The sequence below is a fragment of the Chiloscyllium plagiosum genome, unplaced genomic scaffold (genome assembly GCF_037043375.1).
Source record: "Chiloscyllium plagiosum isolate Xiang-an unplaced genomic scaffold, Cpla_swu_hap1 HiC_scaffold_6, whole genome shotgun sequence".
NCBI lineage: Eukaryota > Metazoa > Chordata > Chondrichthyes > Orectolobiformes > Hemiscylliidae > Chiloscyllium > Chiloscyllium plagiosum.
Window position 1 is genome coordinate 132,799,315 of NW_028270144.1, and position 19,689 is coordinate 132,819,003.

The 19,689-nt window shown below is 45.4% G+C and overlaps 1 protein-coding gene across 1 annotated transcript in view; it reads right to left on the reverse strand.

The window, feature by feature from the left end:
• Window positions 1-19,689, reverse strand: part of dnhd1 (dynein heavy chain domain 1) — a 198,234-nt gene that overhangs the window by 80,044 nt on the left and 98,501 nt on the right. The window lies entirely within an intron of this gene.

Genomic DNA, 19,689 nt, shown 5'->3' on the forward strand with positions numbered 1-19,689 from the left:
ACATTAAAATAATCTTACAATTTCCCTTTATGTGTCAGAATTCTGCAGTCATTGTCCATTTTAGCATGATTCTGCATTTTTATGCTAACTTCCAAAGTTAATAACTTCATATTTTCCACAGTTTTCTGCAGCTGCCACACTTTTGCCAAATAATACAACAAAGAGTATGAATGAATGGGCCATTTTCTGAGTGGCAGGCAATGAAGAATGCTATATGCAGGGATGAGTACTTAGACCCAGCTATTTACAATATATGTGAAGGAGTTAGAAGAGAAAACTAAATGCAATAACTCCAAGTTTGCAGATGACACAAAGCTGGATGGACGGTGAGCTGTGAGGAGGATGCAGAGATGCTCTGTATTATTTGGACAGGCTGAGTGGACAAATGAGTAGCAGGTGCAGTATAATGTGGGTAAATATGAGGTTATTCACTTTGGGAACAAAAACATGAAAGTGGATCATTGACTGAATGGTGATAGATTGGTAATGAGGGAGGTGCAATGAGACCTGGATGTTCTCAGATTTCAGTCACAGAAAATAAGCAGAGAGATGTTGGAATTAGGAATAGGAGTATGCCATTCAGTCATAGAGGTGAAAAATGAGGACTGCAGATACTGGAGACTTGAGTCGAGAGAATGGTGCTGGAAAAGCACAGCAGGTCAGAGAGCATCTGAGGAGCAGGAGAATCAACATTTTGGGAAAAAGCCCTTCATCAGGCACTCCTGATGTGGTGCTGCCTGACCTGCTGTGCTTTTCCAGAACTACATTCAGTCATAGAGTCATACAGCATGGAAGCAGACACTTTGATCCAACCAGTCCATGCCCAACGTAATCCCAAATAAGTAAACCAGTCCCACCTGCCTGATCCTGGCCCATATCCCTCCAAACCTTTCCTATTCACATATCTATCTAAATGCGTTTAGATGTTGTTATTGTACTTCATCCACCATTTCCTCACAAAGTTTAATTCACACATGAACCACCCTCCGCGTAAAACAATTGCCTCTCATGTCTTTTTAAAATCTCTCTCCTCTCACCTTAAAAAATGCCCCAGCCTTGAAATTCCCCATCCTAGAGAAAAGCCACCTATCATTAACCTAACTGTATCCTCATTATTTTATAAACTTTGAACCTGTTGCACCATCCATCATAATCAGGCCTGATCATCCAACTCAATATCCTGCTCCTACTTTTCCTCGCTATCCTTTAATCCTTTTAGCATCACGTGCTGTATCCAACACTTTTTTGAAATCATACAATGTCTTGGCATCAGCCACTTTCTGTGAGAGAGTGAATTCCTCAGAGTCTCCATTCTGTACGTGAAGACATTTCTCCTCATCTCAATCCTAAATGGCCAATCACACACCCTTGAACAGTGATCCCTGGATCTGGACTCCCTGGTCATTAGGAACATTATTCCTACATCTACCCAGTTTAGTCCTGTTAGAACGTTAAAGGTTTTATGAGACATGTTCTACAGCACCACGCATGGCCCTGCCCTTGTTCATTTTACCAAAATGCAATACCTCACATTTATCCAAATTAAACTCCATCTGCCACTCCTCAGCCCATTGACCCAATTAATCAAGATCTCTTTGTAATCTTTGATAACCTTCTTCATTGTCCACTATACCACCAATTTTGGTATCATCTGCAAACTGACTAACTATATCACCTACCCTCTCATCCAAGTCATTTATATAAATCACAAACATCAATGGACCCAGTACTGATCCCTGTGGAACACTGCTGGTCACAGGCCTCCAGTCCGAAAAACAACCCTCCAAACCACCCTCTGTCACCTACCATCAAGCCAATTTTTTATTGATAAGCTCGCCCTGAATCCCTAAGATCTAGCCTGACTAAGTGGACTACCATGCAGAACCTTGTCAAAGGCTTTACTAAAGTCCATGTAGACAGGGTCTACCCCTCTGCCTTCATCAATCTTTTTGGTTGCTTCCTCAACAAACTCTATCAAATTAGTGCGACATGGTTTCCCTCATACAAATCCATGCTGACAATCCCTAATATTTCTTGCCTTTCCAAATGCATGTAAATCCTATGTTTAAGAATCACCTCCAACAACTACATTATAAATATATTAAAGGGAAAAAGTTAACCAGGGAAAGAGTAGGGTCCATTAAGGACCAAGGGGGCAACATGTGTGTGAAGCTGCAGGATATTGGAAGGGAGTTGAATGAATAGTTCTCTTTGGACTTCATTCTGGAAAAGGAGAACATAGGCACGGAATTCAGGAAAAAGGACTGTGAGGAACTTGCATAGCTTGATATAGGAAATGGGGAGGTATTGGAGGCAATATCAGGCTTAAAAACAGAGAAATCCCCTGGCCTGGATGGCCAGGCTGCTGTGGGAGGCAAGGCAAATTTTTGTTTTCATTTATTTATGGGATGTAGGCATCACTGCCTGGGCTCTAGCTCCCCCTGAGGAGGTGGTGGTGAGATGCTTTCTTGATCTGTTGCAGTCCACCTGCTGTGGGTTGACAAACAATCCCATTAGGGAGGGAATTCCAGGAATTTGACCCAGCGACAATGAAGGGATAGCGATATATTTCCAAGCCAGGGTGGTGAGTGGTTTGGAGGGGAACTTGCAGGAGGTGGTGTTCCATATATCTGCTGCCATTGTCTTTCTAGATGGAAGTGGTCATGGGTTTGGAAGGTAATGTCTGAGGTGAATTTCTGCAGAGCATCTTGTAGATAGTACATATTGCTGCTACTGAGCGTCAGTGATGGAGGGAGTGGATGCTTGTGGATGTGGTGCCAATCAGGCAGGCAGCTTTGTCCTTGGTGGTGTCAAGCTTCTTGACTTGGAGCTGCACCCATCCAGGCAAATGGGGAGTATCCCATCATTCTCCTGACTTGTGCCTTGTAGATGGTGGACAAGATTTGGGAGTCAGGAGGTGAGTCACTCATTGCAGTATTCCTAGCCTCTGATCTGGTCTTGCAATCACTGTGCTTATGTGTTGAATCCAATTCAGTTCAGGATGTTGGTAGTGGGTGATTCAGTGATGATCACACATTGAATGACAAGGGTTGGTGGTTACATTATCTCTTATTGGTGATGGTCATAGCATGGTATTTATATGGCACAAATGTTATTTGCCACTTGTCAGCCCAAGCCTGGTTATTGTCCAAATCTTGTTAAATTTGAACATGGACTGCTTCTGTATCTGAGGAGTCGCGAATGATGCTGAACATTGTACAATCATCGGTGAACATCCCCACTTCAGACTTTATGATGGAGGGAAAGTCATTGATGAAGCAGCTGAAGGTAGTTGGACCTAGGACACTACCCTGAGGAACTCCTGCAGTGATGTCCTGGAGTTGAGATGACTGACCTCCAACAACCATGACCATCTTCTTGTGTGCCAGGTATGACTCCAACCAGCAGAGAGTTTGCCCCTGATACCCATTGTTCCAATTTGGCTAGGGGCTCCTTGATGCCACACTTGGTCGAATGCAGCCTTGATGTCAAGGGCTTTCACTCTCCCCTCCCCTCTGAAATGCAGCTCTTTTTTTCCAAGTTTGAACCAAGGCTATAATGAGGTCAGGATGGCCATTGTGGAACCCAAACTGGGCGTCGCTGAGCAGGTTATTGCTAAGCAGGTGCTGCTTGATAGTACTGTTGATGACACATACCATCACTTTACTGATGATCGAGAGAAGACTGATGGGTTGGTAATTGGCTGGGTTGGATTTGTTCTGCTTTTTATGCATAGGACATACCTGGGCAATTTTCCACATTGTCAGTGAGATGCCAGTAATTGTACTGGAACAGCTTGGCTTGGGGAGCAGCAAATTCTGAAGCATAGGTCTGTTGTCCAGGGCTGATAGTATCATCCAGTGTTTCCAACCGTTTCTTGAGAGTTGGAGTGAATCACGTGGAGTGAATCTAATTGGCTGAAGACTGGTATCTGTAATACTGGGAACCACTGGAGGATGGATCATCCACTTGGCATTTCTGGCTGAAGATTGCTGTGAAAGTTTCAGCCTTACCTTTTGCACTGATGTGCTAGGGTCTTCCATCATTGAGGATGGGGATATTTGTGGAGCCTTCTCCTCCAGTAAGTAGTTGAATCATCCACCACCATTCCCAACTGGATGTGGTAGGAATATACAGCTTAGATCTGATCCATTGGTTGTAGGATTACTTAGCTCTGTCAATCACTTGCTGCTTATGCTGTTTGGCATGCAAGTAATCCTGTTTGGTGTCTTTATCAGGTTGACACCTCATCTTCAGGTATTCCTGGTGCTGCTCCTGGCATACCCTCCTGCATTCACCATTGAACCAGGGTTGGTCCCCTGGTTTGATGATAATGGGTGAATAGGGGATATACTGGGCCATGAGGTTACAGATTGTGCTGGACTACAATTCTGCTGCTGTTGCTGGCCTACAACACCTCATAGATGCCCAGTCTTGAGTTGCTAGATCCGTTCTAAGTCTCTCCCATTTAGCATGGTGGTAGTGCAACACAACACGATGGAGGTTATTTGTAATTGAAGATGGGACTTCATCTTCAAAAGACTGTGCAGTGGTCACTCTTATCAATACTGTCATGGACAGACACATCTGCAGCTGACAGATTGGTAAGAACAAGGTTAAATATGTTTTTTCCTCTTGTTGGTTCCCTCACCACCTACTGCAGACCCAGTCTGGAAGCTATGTCCTTTAGGACCCAACCAGTCTGATCAATAGTGCTGCTGCCGAGCCACTCTTACTGGTGGACATTGAAATCCCCCTAGGGGGAAGAAATAGCCTTGTGGTATTATCACTGGACTATTAAACCAGAGATCCAGTTAATGTCCTGGGGACCTGGGTTCAAATCCCACCACAGCAGATGGTGGAATATGAATTCAATGATAATCTGGAATTAAGAATCTAATGGTGACCATGAATCCATTGTCGATTGTTGGAAAAACTCATCTGGGTCATGAATGTCCTTTAGGGAAGGAAACTGCCATCTTTCCTTGGTTTGGTCGACATGTGACTCCAGACCACAGCAATGTGGTTGACTCTTAACTACTCTCTGGGCAAACAGGGATGGACAATGAATGCTGGCATTACCAGCAATGCCCTCATCGCATAAATAAATTTAAAAAACCCAGAGTACATATTGTGTCTTGCCATCCTCAGTTCTTCCTCAAAGTGTTGTTCAACATGGGGAGAACCGATTCATCAGCTGAGGGAGGACAGTACATGGTCATCAGCCGGAGGTTTCCTTGCCCATGTTTAACCTGAAGCCATGAGACTTGTGGAGTCTGGAGTCAATCTTGAGGACTTCAGGGCAATTCCATCTTGACTGTATCCCACCGTGCCACCACCTCTGCTGAGTATGTCCTGCCGGTGGGACAGGACATATCCAGGGATAGTAATGGGGGAGTCTGGGACATTTTGGAAAGTATTTCCTCTCTGGCCATTGGGGACATGCCAGAAGACCGGAGGATGGCAAACGTGGTTCCATCTTTTAGGAAGAGTGGTCGAGATGAACCAGGAAATTACAGACTGGTTAGCTTTATATCATGCTAGGGTAATTGTTGGAGAAAATTCTGAAGGAGCGAATTAATATCTACTTGGAAAGCATAGGTTAAGTAGGGATAGTCAGTATGGTTTTGTCAGAGGGAGATCATACTTAACAAACTTGGTAGAAAGTTTTGAAAATATGATCAAGTGTGTGGATGAGGGAAGCTGTGTTGATATATATGGATTTTAGCAAATATTGACAAGGTCCCACATGGGAGACTGATTGAGAAAGTTAAAGTACATGGCATTGTGGAAACTTGGCGAGATGGATAAGCAACTGTCTTAGTAATAGGACACAAAGGGTAGTGGTAGAAAGCTGTTTGAACGACTGCAGGCTGGTGTCCAGTGGTGTACCACAAGGATCAGTGCTGGGACCATTAGTCTGTTATATACATAAATGATATAGATGATAATGTGAGGGGAATGTTAAGCAAATTTGCAGATGACAGCAAGATCAGTAGCAATTAATGGCAAAGAAGATAATTGTAGGTTACAGGAAGATATAGATGAGTTGGTCAAAATGGTATTTAACCCTGATAAGTGCGAGGTGATGCACTTTGGACGAAGAAACAAGATGTGGGAGTATTTAATGAATGGCAGGACACTGGGTAGCTCAGAGGAACTTAGAGAATTATTTCTAGATCCCTGAAGTTGCAGTACATGTGAACAGTTAAGAAGGCATATGGGATATTTGCTTTCATCAGTTGTGGCATAGAGTATAAGAGCAAGGAGGTAATGTTAAACTTGTAAAGAGCATCAATCAGGCACAGCTGGAGTACTCTGTGAAGTTCTGGTCAACTCACTGTAGGAAGGATGTGATAGCACTGGGTAGGGTTACAGAGGAGGTTCACCACGATGATGCCTGGGATGGAAACATTGAGCTATAAGGAGAGACTAGATAGAGTTGGATTGTTTTCTTTTGAGTTGAGAAGACTGAAGGGGACATGATTGAAGAGTATAAGATTATGAGGGGTATAGACAGGGTGAATAGAGAGCAGCTGTTCCCTCTGGTTCAGGGGTCAATAATGAGAGGGCGCAGTTTTACAATAAGAGTCCGGAGATTCAGAGGGGAATTGAGAAAATATTTTTTCACTCAATGGTTGATGGGAATCTGGAATGTACTGCCTGGGAAGGTAGTGGAGGTTAGAAATGTTACAACTTTTAAAACATATTTGGATGAGTACTTCAAATATCATAACATCAGAAGTCACATGACACCAGATTTTGGTCCAACAGGTTTATTTGAATTTGCAAGCTTTCAAAGCACTGTTCCTTCATCAAGTAAAGTCTTCACCTGGCAAAGGAGCAGCGCTCCAAAAGCTTCTGATTCCAAATAAACCTGTTGGACCATAACCTGGTGTCATGTGATTTCTCACCTTGTCCATCTAGTCCAACACTGGCACCTCCACATCTTAAATATCATAACACTCAAGTGCAGGAAATTGAGATTAGCGCACTATTAGTGGTATTATGTCGGTGCAGACTCAATGGGCTGAAGGGCCTTTTCTGTTTGGTATGAACTTTCCCAGCACCAATGTCAGGCTCACAGGTCTATAGTTCACAGGTTTCTCCTCACAGCCTTGTTTAACTCAAGGCACAACATTAGCTACCATCCAGTCCTCCGGCAGCTCATTTGTGGTTATGGATAATATAAATATCTCTGCTAGGGGTCCCATAATTTCCTCCCTAACTTCCCACAACATCCTGTCAGATACATTTGATCAGGTTCTGGAGATTTATCCACCTTTATATTTTCTCTTCTTCAATCATTCCTCATGTGACAAGACCTTCATCCCCCGGATCATCCTTGTAAATCTCCTCTGGAGTCCCTCCTAGGCCAGCACATTCTTCAATAGATACCGGACCTAAATCTGCTCTCAATATTTCAAATGCATTCTGATCAGCACCTTGTACAACTCTGTTCTTGCATTCTAACCCTGTTGAAATGAATGCTAACATTGTATTTATGTTTCTAACTGCCAACTGCATGTTAACCTTAAGAAAGTCCTGAATTGGTATTCACTGGTCCTTTTGTGCTTCAGATTTCCAAAGACTTTCCCCATTTAGAAAATAGCCTATACCTATATTCTTCCTACCAAAGTGCATAAACCCATCTGTTCTTCCATTGTATTCCATCTGCCACTTCTTTGTTCATAAAGAATTCTGACAGATTTGATCGGCATGACCTCCCCTTGATGATGATGTCCTGGCTCAGCCATATTTTACATTGAACCTCCAAGTACTCTGCAATCTCTTTCATAATGACGGACTCGAAAATCTTTCCAATGCCCGCGGCCAGGCTAAAGAGCCTATGGTTTCCTGTCTTCTGCCTCCCTACCTTCTTAAACAAGGGAGTTACATTAGCCATTTTCCAGTTCTCTGGGACTCTCCATGACTCCAATGATTCCTGAAAGATTACTCCTAATGCTTCCACAATTTCGTCTGCAATCTCCTTCAAAACTCTGGCATATGATCCATCTGGTCCTGATAATATATCCACCTTCAGACCTTTTAGGTTCCCCAGCAGCTTCTCCTTAGTGATGGCCACTACACTCACCTTTCCCCCAACTCTCTTCAAGTTCTGATATGCTCCTCATGTCTTCCACCATCACGATGGATTCAAAATGCCATTTCAGTTCCATTGCCATTCCTTTGTTCTCCCTTACTACTTCTCCAGCTCCATTTTCCAGCAGTCCAATGTCCACTCTTGCCTCTGTCTTACCTTCTAGATATCTAAAAAACACTTGCACAATCTTATATTATTAGCTAGCTTACTCTCATATTTCATGCTCTCCCCCCTTATTGCTCTTTTAGTTATCATTGACTCATTTTTAAAGGCTTCCCAATTCTTTGGTTTTCCATTTATCTTCACCTGGAGACAGTGCACAGGACATTTATTAGAATGATGTCATTAAAGAGGGATTTTAGATTCAAGGAAAGATTAGAGATTGGGCTTCTCCTTGGAGAAGAGAAGATTTTAAGGTGAGATGGGAAAGATTAAAAAAAGAACTGTGGGGCAACTTTTTCACATAGAGGGTGGCACATATACCAGAGGAATGAACTTCCGGAGGAAGTGTTAGACGCAGGTACAATTACAAAAGACTCTTGGACAGGTATATGAATAAGAAAGATTGAGAGGGATATGGGCTAAAAACAAGTAAAGTTCAATTTAGGACACTTGGTTGGCATGGATGGGTTAGGCTGAAGGACCTGTTTCTGTGTTGCATACCTCAATGACTCGAAGATTAAGAGGTGACCTTTAAAATTATGGACAATTTTGAGTAAAGGAGGCTATTCTGTTTCCACAAGTTGGTATGTCAGTAACTAGTGATCTTAATTTCAAGATTGTCAGCAAGAGAGCTTGGAGTGAGAAGAGGAGAAACATCTTTATTCAGATTTGTTAGGATTTAGAACAGACCTCACCACCAGGGATATATTTCACTCCCCACCTCTATCTGCCTTCTTCAGAGACCATTCCCTCCACAACTCCCTTGTTTGGTCCACGACCCCAAACAACCCACTCTCCCCTCCCAGCATCTTCCCCTGCCACCGCAAAAAGTGCAAAACCTGTACCCAAACCCCCCCAACCTCACCTCCCTCCAAGGCCCCAAAGGATCCTTCCACGTCCAACAGAGATTTATCTGTACCTCCACACGTCATCTACTGTGTCTGTTGCTCTCCATGTGGTCTCCTTTACATTGGGGAGACAGGACACCAACTTGTGGAATGTTTCAGAGAACATCCCTGGGACACAGGCACCAAACAACCTCACCCCCCTGTGGCCAAACACTTCAACTCCCCCTGCCACTCCACCAAGGACATGCAAGTCCTGGGCTTCCTCCATCGCCAAATTCTAGCCACCTGACAGCTGGAGGAAGAACACCTCATCTTCCGTCTTGGGACCCTTCAACCACACGGAATCAAAGTCGATTTCACCACTTTCTGCATTTCCCCTCCCCCTATCTTATTCCAGATCCAATCCTCCAACTTGGCACTACCCTCATGAACTGTCCTACCTGTCCATCTTCCTTCCCACCTATCTGCTCCAACCTCTGTTCTGTCCTATCACCATCACTTTATTTCTTTATTTCTCTTTATTTCAAACAGCCACTGGGACACTGCCCACCTCAATCTGTCCACCCCCCTCATCCACTCCAACCTCTCACCCTTGCGACACGCAGCCCTCCACTCCCTTTGCTCCAACCCCAATCTCACCATCAAACCAGCAGACAAGTGGGGCGCAGTGGTAGTTTGGCCAACCGACCTCTACAACGCTGAAGCCAGGCGCCAACTCACGGACACTTCCTCCTACTGCCCCATTGACCATGACCTGACCTCCCATCACCAAACCAACATCTCCTAGACTATCCACAACCACATCACCTCAGGGATCTCCCACCCACAGCCTCCAAGCTCATAGTTCAGGAACCCTGCACCGCCTGTTTCTACCTCCTACCCAAGATCCACAAGCCCGAATACCCCAACTGACCCATTGACTCGGCCTGCTCCTGAACTCATCTCCACATACCTCAATACTGTCCTATTGCCCCAGTCCAGCAATTTCTCCACACATGTTCGAGACACCACCCATGCCCTCCACCTCCTTCAAGTCTTCCGTTTCTCTGGCCCCCAATGCCTCATCTTCACCATGGACATCCAGTCCCTATACACCTCTATTTGACATAATGAGGGCATCCAAGTCCTCTGTTTCTTCCTCTCCTGGTGTCCCCCTTCCACCGACACTCTCACTCGTTTGGCTGATCTGGTTCTCACCCTCGAAAATATTTCCTTTGAATACTTTCACTTCCTCTAGATGAAAAGGGTAACCATGGGCACCCGCATGGGCCCCAGCTATGCCTGTCTCTTTGTTGGCTACATAGAACAGTCGATCTTCCGTAGTTACACCGGCACCACTCCCCGCCACTTCCTCCCCTACATTGATGACTGTATCGGCACCGCCTCATGCGCCCACTTGGAGGTTGAACAGTTTATCAACTTCACCAACGCATTCCATCCCGACCTTAAGTTCACCTGGACTATCTCAGACACCTCCCTCCCCTTCCTGGACCCCTCCATCTCCATCAACAGTGACCAACTCGGCATGGACATCTTCTACTAACCCACTGACTCCCACAGCTCCCTGGACTACAACTCGTCCCACCCTGCCTCCTGTAAAAATGCTATCACTTATACCCAATTCCTCCACCTCTGCTGCATCTGCTCCCAGGAGGATGAGTTCCACCACAGAGCACACTAGATGGCCTCCTTCTTCTAAGATAGAAATTTCCCCTCCCATATGGTTGACGATGCCCTCCAGCGCATCACCTTGACTTCCTGCACCTCTGCCCTTGAACCCCACCCCTCCAACCGCGACAAGGACAGAACCCCTCCCCCCCCGCCCCCCCACTCCTTACCTTCCACCCCACCAACCTTTGCATACAATGTATCATATTCTGCCACTTCCACCACCTCCAAATGGACCCCACCACCAGAGATATATTTCCCTCCCCATCCCTATCCGCTTTCCGTAAAGACCATTTCTTCCATGACTCAAATTCCCAAATGTGGCAGGGGGCTGGGAACCAGAGGAAAAGACTAGTAGATAGCAAGGTGGAAACTGAAGACTGTAAGAATCATGAAGATAGCATTAATAAGGGGAAGAGTAGGCAGAGACCAGATGAACACAAAATAACTGGTGGCCTAAAGTGCATCTACTTTAATGCAAGGAGGATAGTGTGTAAGGCAGTGCCTGGGAGTATGACGTTATTGCAATCACAGAGACTTGATTGAAGGAAGGGCATGATTGGCAACTAAATGTTCCAGGATATAGACGCTTCAGACAGGACAGGGAGGGAAGTAAAAGGGGGGGAGCAGTTGCATTGCTGGTCAGGGATGATATCACGGCTGTGCTAAAGGAGGACACTGTGGAGGGCTTGTGTAGTGAGGCATTAAGGGTGGAGCTGAAAAATAAGAAGGGTGCAGTTAATTGTTGGGGCTGTATTACAGGCCTCCCAACAGTGAGCGTGAGATAGAAGAACAAATATGTAAACAGATTATGAAAAGATGTAGAGGCAATAGGGTAGAGGATTGGCTGTCTGACAGAAGGCAGAGAGTTGGGATAAAAGGTTCTTTTTCGGAATGGCAGCCGGTGACAAGCGGTGTCCCGCAGGGTTCAGTGTTGGGGCCGCAGCTGTTCACATTATATATTAATGATCTGGATGAAGGGACTGGGGGCATTCTAGCGAAGTTTGCCAACGATACAAAGTTAGGTGGACAGGCAGGTAGTACTGAGGAAGTGGGGAGGCTGCAGAAGGATCTAGACAGTTTGGAGGAGTGGTCCAGGAAATGGTTGATGGAATTCAATGTGAGCAAATGCGAGGTCTTGCACTTTGGAAAAAAGAATAGAAGCATGGATTACTTTCTAAACGGTGAGAAAATTCGTAAAGCCAAAGTACAGAGGGATCTGGGAGTGCTAGTTGAGGATTCTCTCAAGGTAAACATGCAGGTTGAGTCCGTGATTAAGAAAGCGAATGCAATGTTGTCAATTATCTCAAGGGGGTTGGAATATAAAAGCACTGTTGTGCTACTGAGACTTTATAAAATTCTGGTTAGGCCCCATTTGGAGTACTGTGTCCAGTTTTGGTCCCCACACCTCAGGAAGGACATACTGGCACTGGAGTGTGTCCAGCAGAGATTCACACGGATGATCCCTGGAATGGTAGGTCTAACATACGAGGAACGGCTGAGGATCCTGGGATTGTATTCATTGGAGTTTAGAAGATTAAGGGGAGATCTAATAGAAACTTACAAGATAATACATGGCTTGTAAAGGGTGGACGCTAGGAAATTGTTTCCGTTAGGCGAGGAGACTAGGACCCGTGGACACAGCCTTAGAATTAGAGGGGGTAAATTCAGAACAGAAATGCGGAGACATTTCTTCAGCCAGAGAGTGGTGGGCCTGTGGAATTCATTGCCACAGAGTGCAGTGGAGGCTGGTACGCTAAATGTCTTCAAGGCAGAAATTGATAAATTCTTGATGTCACAAGGAATTAAGGGCTAAGGGGAGAATGCGGGTAAGTGGAGTTGAAATGCCCATCAGCCATGATTGAATGGTGGAGTGGACTCGATGGGCCGAATGGCCTTACTTCCGCTCCTATGTCTTATGGTCTTATGGTAATGGGAGATTTTAATTTTCCCAAAATTGACTGGGATACACTGAGCGTCAGAGGTCTGGTTGGGGTAGAATTTGTACGAAGCGTCCAGGAAAGTTTTCTAGAGCAGTATGTCAATAGTCCGACGAGGGAAGGGGCCATATTGGACCTGGTACTGGGGAACGAGCCAGGTGGTAGAAGTTGCAGTGAGGGATTTCTTTGGGAACAGTGACCACAATTCTGTAAATTTTAGAATACTCGTAGACAAAGATGAGAGTGGTCCTAAGGGAAGAGTATTAAACGGGGCCTAGGCAAATTATATTAAAATTAGGCAGGAGTTGGGAAATGTGGATTGGACACAACTATTTGAAGGGAAGTCCACATTTGAGATGTGGGAGGCTTTCAAAGATAAGCTAACGGCAGTGCAGAATAGGCATGTCCTATTGAAGGCAAAGGATAGGAAGGGCAAGATTCGTGAACTGTGGATGGCAGGAGAAATTGTACAACTAGCCAAGAGGAAAAGGGAAGTGTACATAAGTTCTAGGCAGCTAAGAACAGAACAGGCCCTGGAGGAATATCGGAAGAGTAGGACCAGTCTTAAACGATGAATCAAACGGGCTAAAAGGGGTCATGAAATTAGCAAGCAGAATTAAGAAGAATCCCAAAGCATTTTGTTCTTATATAAGAAGCAAGTGGGTAACTAGAGAAAGGATTGGTCCACTAAAGGATGATGAAGGAAGGCTGTGTGTCGAACCTGAGAGAATGGGTGACATTCTGAACGATTACTTTGCATTAGTGTTCATGGAGGAGAGGAACACGATGAATGTTGAGATAAGAGATAGAAGTTTGTTTAGTCTGGATCACGTTGACATTAGTAGGGAAGATGTGTTGGGTAGGCTAGAGGTTATTAAGGTGGACAATTCCCCAGGACCGGACGGGATCTATACCAGGTTGCTAAGGGAGGCGAGAGAGGAAATAGCTGGGGCCCTGACAGATATCTTTGTGGCATCCTTAAACACAGGTGAGGTGCTGGAGGACTGGAGGGATGCTCATGCTGTCCCCCTGTACAAGAAGGGTAGTAGGGATATTCCGGGTAACTGCAGACCAGTGAGCCTGACGTCGGTGGTGGGAAAGTTGCTGGAGAAGGTACTGAGGGATAGGATCTATTTACATTGAGAAAAGAATGGGCTTATCAGTGATAGGCAACATGGTTTTGTGCAGGGGAGATCATGCCTTACCAACTTAATAGAGTTCTTCGAGGAAATGACCAAGTTGATAAATGAAGGAAGGGCTGTTGATGTCAAATACATGGACTTTAGTAAGGCATTTGATAAGGTTCCCTGTGGCAAACTAATAGAGAAAGTGAAGTCACATGGAGTGCAGGGTGTTCTAGCTAGATGGATAAGGAACTGGTTGAGCAACAGGAGACAGAGAGTAGTATTGAGGGGAGTTTCTCAAAATGGAGAAAGGTGACCAGTGGTGTTCCACAGGGGTCTGTGTTGGGGCCACTGTTGTTTGTAATATACATAAATGATCTGGAAGAGGGCACTGTTGGTATGATCAGCAAGTTTGCAGTTGACACAAAGATTGGTAGAGTAGCAGAAAGCATAAGGAACTGTCAGAGAATACAGGAGGATATAGACAGACTGGAGAGTTGGGCGTAAAAGTGGCAGATGGAGTTCAATCCAGACAAATGTGAGGTGATGCATTTCAGCAAGTCTCATTCTACAGCAAATTATACAGTGAATGGAAGAGCCTTGGGAAAAGTTGATGAGCAGAGAGATCTGGGAGTACAGGTCCATTGTACTCTGAAGGTTGCTGCGCAGGTGGATAGAGTGGTCAAGAAGGCATATGGTATGCTTGCCTTCATTGGACGGCGTACTGAGTATAAGAGCTGGCAGATCATGTTAAAATTGTACAAGACATTGGTTCGGCTGCATTTAGAATACTGTGTACAGTTCTGGTCGCCACATTACCAAAAGGATGTGGACGCTTTGGAGAGGGTGCAGAGAAGATTTACGAGGAAGTTGCCTGGTATGGAAGGTGCTAGCTATGAAGAGAGGTTGAGTAGGTTAGGTTTGTTTTCCTTAGAAAAAAGGAGATTGATGGGGGACCTGATTGAGGTTTACAAAATCATGGAGTGTAGATAGCGATAAGCTTTTTCCCAGAGTGAAGGATCCAATAATATGAGGTCATGTGTTCAAGGTGAGAGGTGAAAAGTTTAAGGGGGATACATGCGGCAAGTACTTTACGCAGAGGGTGGTGGGTGTCTGGAACGCGTTGCCAGCAGAGGTGGTAGAGGTAGATTCATTTAAGATGCATCTGGACAGATGCATGAGTAGGTGGGGAGCAGAGGGCCACAGATGTTTAGGAATTGGGCGACAGGTTTAGACAGTAGATTTGGATCGGCTCAGGCTTGGAGGGCCAAAGGGCCTGTTCCTGGGCTGTAAAGTTTCTTTGTTCTTTGACTCCCTTGTCAGCTCTATGCCCCCCACCAACCCACCCACCCTCCCGGCACCCGCAGGAATTGCAAGACCTGTGCCCACAACTCCCCCCTCACCTCCATCCAAGGTCCCAAAGGTGCCTTCCACATCCATCAGAGATTTACCTGCACTTGCATACATGTCATTTACTGTATCCATTACTCCCGATGTGGTCTCCTCTACACTGGGAGACTGAGCACCTTCTCGCAGACCGCTTCAGAGTACATCTCCAGGACCAACCCCACCTCCCCGTGGCCAAACACTTCAACTCCCCCTACCACTCTGCCAAGGACATGCATGTCCTGTGCCTCCTCCATAACCACTCCCTCACCGCCCGATGGCTGGAGGAAGAACACCTCATCTTCTGCCATGGGACCCTCCAACCACGCAGCATCAATGTGGACTTAATTAGTTTCCTCATTCCCCCTGCTCCCACCTTATCCCAGATCCAACCTTCCAATTTGGCACAGTCCTCATGACTTGTCCTACTTGTCCATCTTCCTTCCCACCTATCCGCTCCACCCTCCTTTCTGACCTATCACCATCACCCCACCTCCATCCACCTATTGGACTCTCTGCTGTCTTGCACCTGACCCACCACCCCCATTGCCCCCATTTATCTCTCAGCCCCCTCAGTTCACAAGCCTCATTCCTGATGAAGGGCTCTTGCCTGAAACGTCGATTCTCCTGCTCCCTGGATGCTGCTTGACCGGCTGTGCTTTTCCAGCACCACACTTCTCAAATGTGATCTCCAACATCTGCAATCCTCACTTTCTACTAGTTGTTAGGATTTGGAATGTGCTGCCTGGGAGAGTGTTGGAAGAGGATTCCATAGGAGGTTTGAGAAGACAGTTGGAGACATAGAACATAGAACATAGAACATAGAAGAATACAGCGCAGTACAGGCCCTTCGGCCCTCGATGTTGCGCCGATCCAAGCCTACCTAACCTACACTAACCCACTATCCTCCATATGCCTATCCAATGCCCGCTTAAATGCCCATAATGATGGAGAGTCCACCACTGCTACTGGCAGGGCATTCCATGAACTCACGACTCGCTGAGTAAAGAACCTACCCCTAACATCTGTCCTATACCTACCTCCCCTTAATTTAAAGCTATGCCCCCTTGTAATAGCTGACTCCATACATGGAAGAAGATTCTCACTGTCAACCCTATCTGAACCCCTAATCATCTTATACACCTCTATCAAGTCACCCCTAAACCTTCTTTTCTCCAATGAAAACAGCCCCAAGTGCCTCAGCCTTTCCTCATACGATCTTCCTACCATACCAGGCAACATCCTGGTAAACCTCCTCTGCAGCCGTTCCAGTGCCTCCACATCCTTCCTATAGTATGGCGACCAAAACTGCACACAATACTCCAGATGCGGCCGCACCAGAGTCTTATACAACTGCAACATGATCTCAGTACTCCGGAACTCAATTCCTCTACCAATAAAAGCCAGTACGCCATATGCCTTCTTCACCGCACTATTTACCTGGGTGGCAACTTTCAAAGATTTGTGTACATAGACACCAAGATCCCTCTGCTCATCCATACTACCAAGTATCCGACCGTTAGCCCAGTACCCCATCTTTTTATTACTCATACCAAAGTGAATCACCTCACACTTAGCTACATTGAACTCCATTTGCCACCTTTCTGCCCAGTTCTGCAGCTTATCTATATCCCGCTGTAACCTGCCACATCCTTCCTCACTGTCTACAACTCCTCCGACTTTCGTATCATCCGCAAACTTGCTCACCCAACCTTCGAAACCCTCCTCCAGGTCATTTATAAAAATGACAAACAGCAATGGTCCCAAAACAGATCCTTGCGGAACACCGCTAGTGACGGCACTCCAAGATGAACCTTTGCCATCAACAACTACCCTCTGTCTTCTTCCAGCCAGCCAACTCCTAATCCAAACCTCCAACTCACCCTCAATGCCATACCTCCGTATTTTTTGCAGTAGTCTACCATGGGGAACCTTATCAAACGCCTTGCTAAAATCCATATACACCACATCTACTGCTTTCCCCTCGTCCACCTCCTTAGTCACCTTCTCAAAGAATTCAATAAGGTTTGTGAGGCACGACCTGCCCTTCACAAAACCATGCTGACTATTCTTGATCACATTATTCCTATCCAGATGTTCATAAATCCTATCCCTTACAATCCTCTCTAAGATTTTGCCCACAACAGAAGTGAGACTCACCGGCCTATAGTTACTAGGGTTATCCCTACTCCCCTTCTTGAACAAGGGAACCACATTTGCTAGCCTCCAATCTTCTGGCACTACTTCTGTAGACAACGAGGACATAAAAATCAAGGCCAATGGCTCTGCAATCTCCTCCCTTGCTTCCCAGAGAATCCTAGGATAAATGCCATCAGGCCCAGGGGACTTATCTATTTTCACCCTTTCCAGAATTTCCAACACCTCTTCTCTGCATACCTCAAAGTCATCCATTCTACTTAATTGTGACTCAGTACTCACATTGACAACAATGTCCTGTTCCTGATTGAATACTGACGAAAAGTATTCATTCAGTGTCTCCCCAATCTCTTCAGCCTCCACACGCAACTTCCCACTACTATCCTTGACTGGACCTATTCCTACCCTAGTCATTCTTTTATTCCTAACATACCTATAGAAAGCCTTAGGGTTTTCCCTAATCCTACCAACTAAGGACCTTTCATGTCCCCTCCTTGCTGCTCTTAGCTCTCTCTTCAGGTCCTTCCTGGCTACCTTATAACTCTCAATCGCCCCAATTGAACCTTCACGCCTCATCTTTACATAGGCCGCCCTCTTCCATTTAACAAGGGATTCCAATTCCTTATTAAACCACGGCTCCCTCACACGACCCTTTCCTCCCTGCCTGACGGGTACATACTTATCAAGGACACTCAATAGTTGCTCCTTGAACAAGCTCCACATATCAATTACACCCTTGCCTTGAAGCTTACTTTTCCAGGCCACACATCCTAAGTCATGCCTCACAGCATCATAATTTCCCTGCCCCCAGCTATAACTCTTGCCCTGTAGTGCACACTTATCCCTCTCCATCACTAGAGTAAAAGTCACCGAATTGTGGTCACTGTCCCCAAAGTGCTCACCTACCTCTAATTCTAACACCTGGCCTGGTTCATTACCCAGAACCAAATCCAGTATGGCCTCACCTCTTGTTGGCCTATCTACATATTGTGTCAGGAAACCCTCCTGCACACATTGGACAAACACTGACCCATCTAACGAACTTGAGCTATAGCTTTCCCAATCAATATCAGGAAAGTTAAAGTCCCCCATAACAACCACCCTATTACTTTCACTCTTCTCTTAAATCATCCTCGCAATCCTTTCTTCTACGTTTCTAGGACTGTTAGGAGGCCTGTAAAATACTCCTAACAGGGTGACCTCACCTTTCCTATTCCTAACCTCAGCCCAAACTACCTCAGATGGCAAGTCCTCATCCATCGTCCTTTCCACCACTGTAATACTATCTTTGACAAGCAATGCCACACCTCCCCCTCTTTTACCCCCACCTCTGACCCTACTAAAACATTTAAACCCTGGAACCTACAACAGCCAATCCTGTCCCTGTTCTACCCATGTCTCCGTAATAGCCACAACATCGAAGTCCCATATTTGAAAATTATTAAAGGGCCACAGGGAAAGGCTGGAAAGTCAGACTAACTAACTCTTTTGGGAGCTAGCACAGACATGGTGAGCTAATGGCCTCCTTCTGGACTGTAAAATGTTATGATTCAATATTGTGAATAGCTGGGTCCTGGCACTGATCCCTGTGACACCCCACTTGTCACTGCTTACCATTCTGAAAAAGACCCAAAAGCTTTCTGAAAGTTCATATAAACCACACCCACTAGCTTCCCTCATTAACTCTACTAGTTATATCCCTGAAAAATTCCAGAAGGTTTGTGAAACATGATTTCCTTTTTGTAAATCCATGCTCAATCTGTCCAATCCTGTTACTGGTTTCCAAGTGCTCTGCAATTAAATCTTTTATAACGGACTCTAACATCTTCCTCAGTACTGACACCAGACTGACTGGTCAATAATTCCCTGTTTTCTCTCTGCCTCCCTTTTTGAATAGTGGGGTTAAATGAGCCACCCTCCAATCTGTGAAAATTGTTCCAGAGTCAAAAGAATCTTAGAGAACAACCACCAATGCACCTGCCATTTCTGGAGCCACTGCCTTAAGTACTCTGGGATGTAGATTATCCGAAACTGGGAATTTATCGGCCTTCAATCCCATCATTTCTCCCAACACCATTTCCCTCCTAATACTGATTCCCATCACTTCCTCCCTCTCTTTAAACCCTGTGTTCCCAACATTTCTAGCATGTTGTGTGTGTCCTCCTTTGTGAACACAGAACCAAAGGATGTATTTATTTGGTCAGCCATTTATTTGCTTCCCATTATAAATTATTCTGCTTCTGACTGTAAGGGACTGACTCTCTCTGATTTCACTTGAAAGCCACAGTATCGCTTCCTTT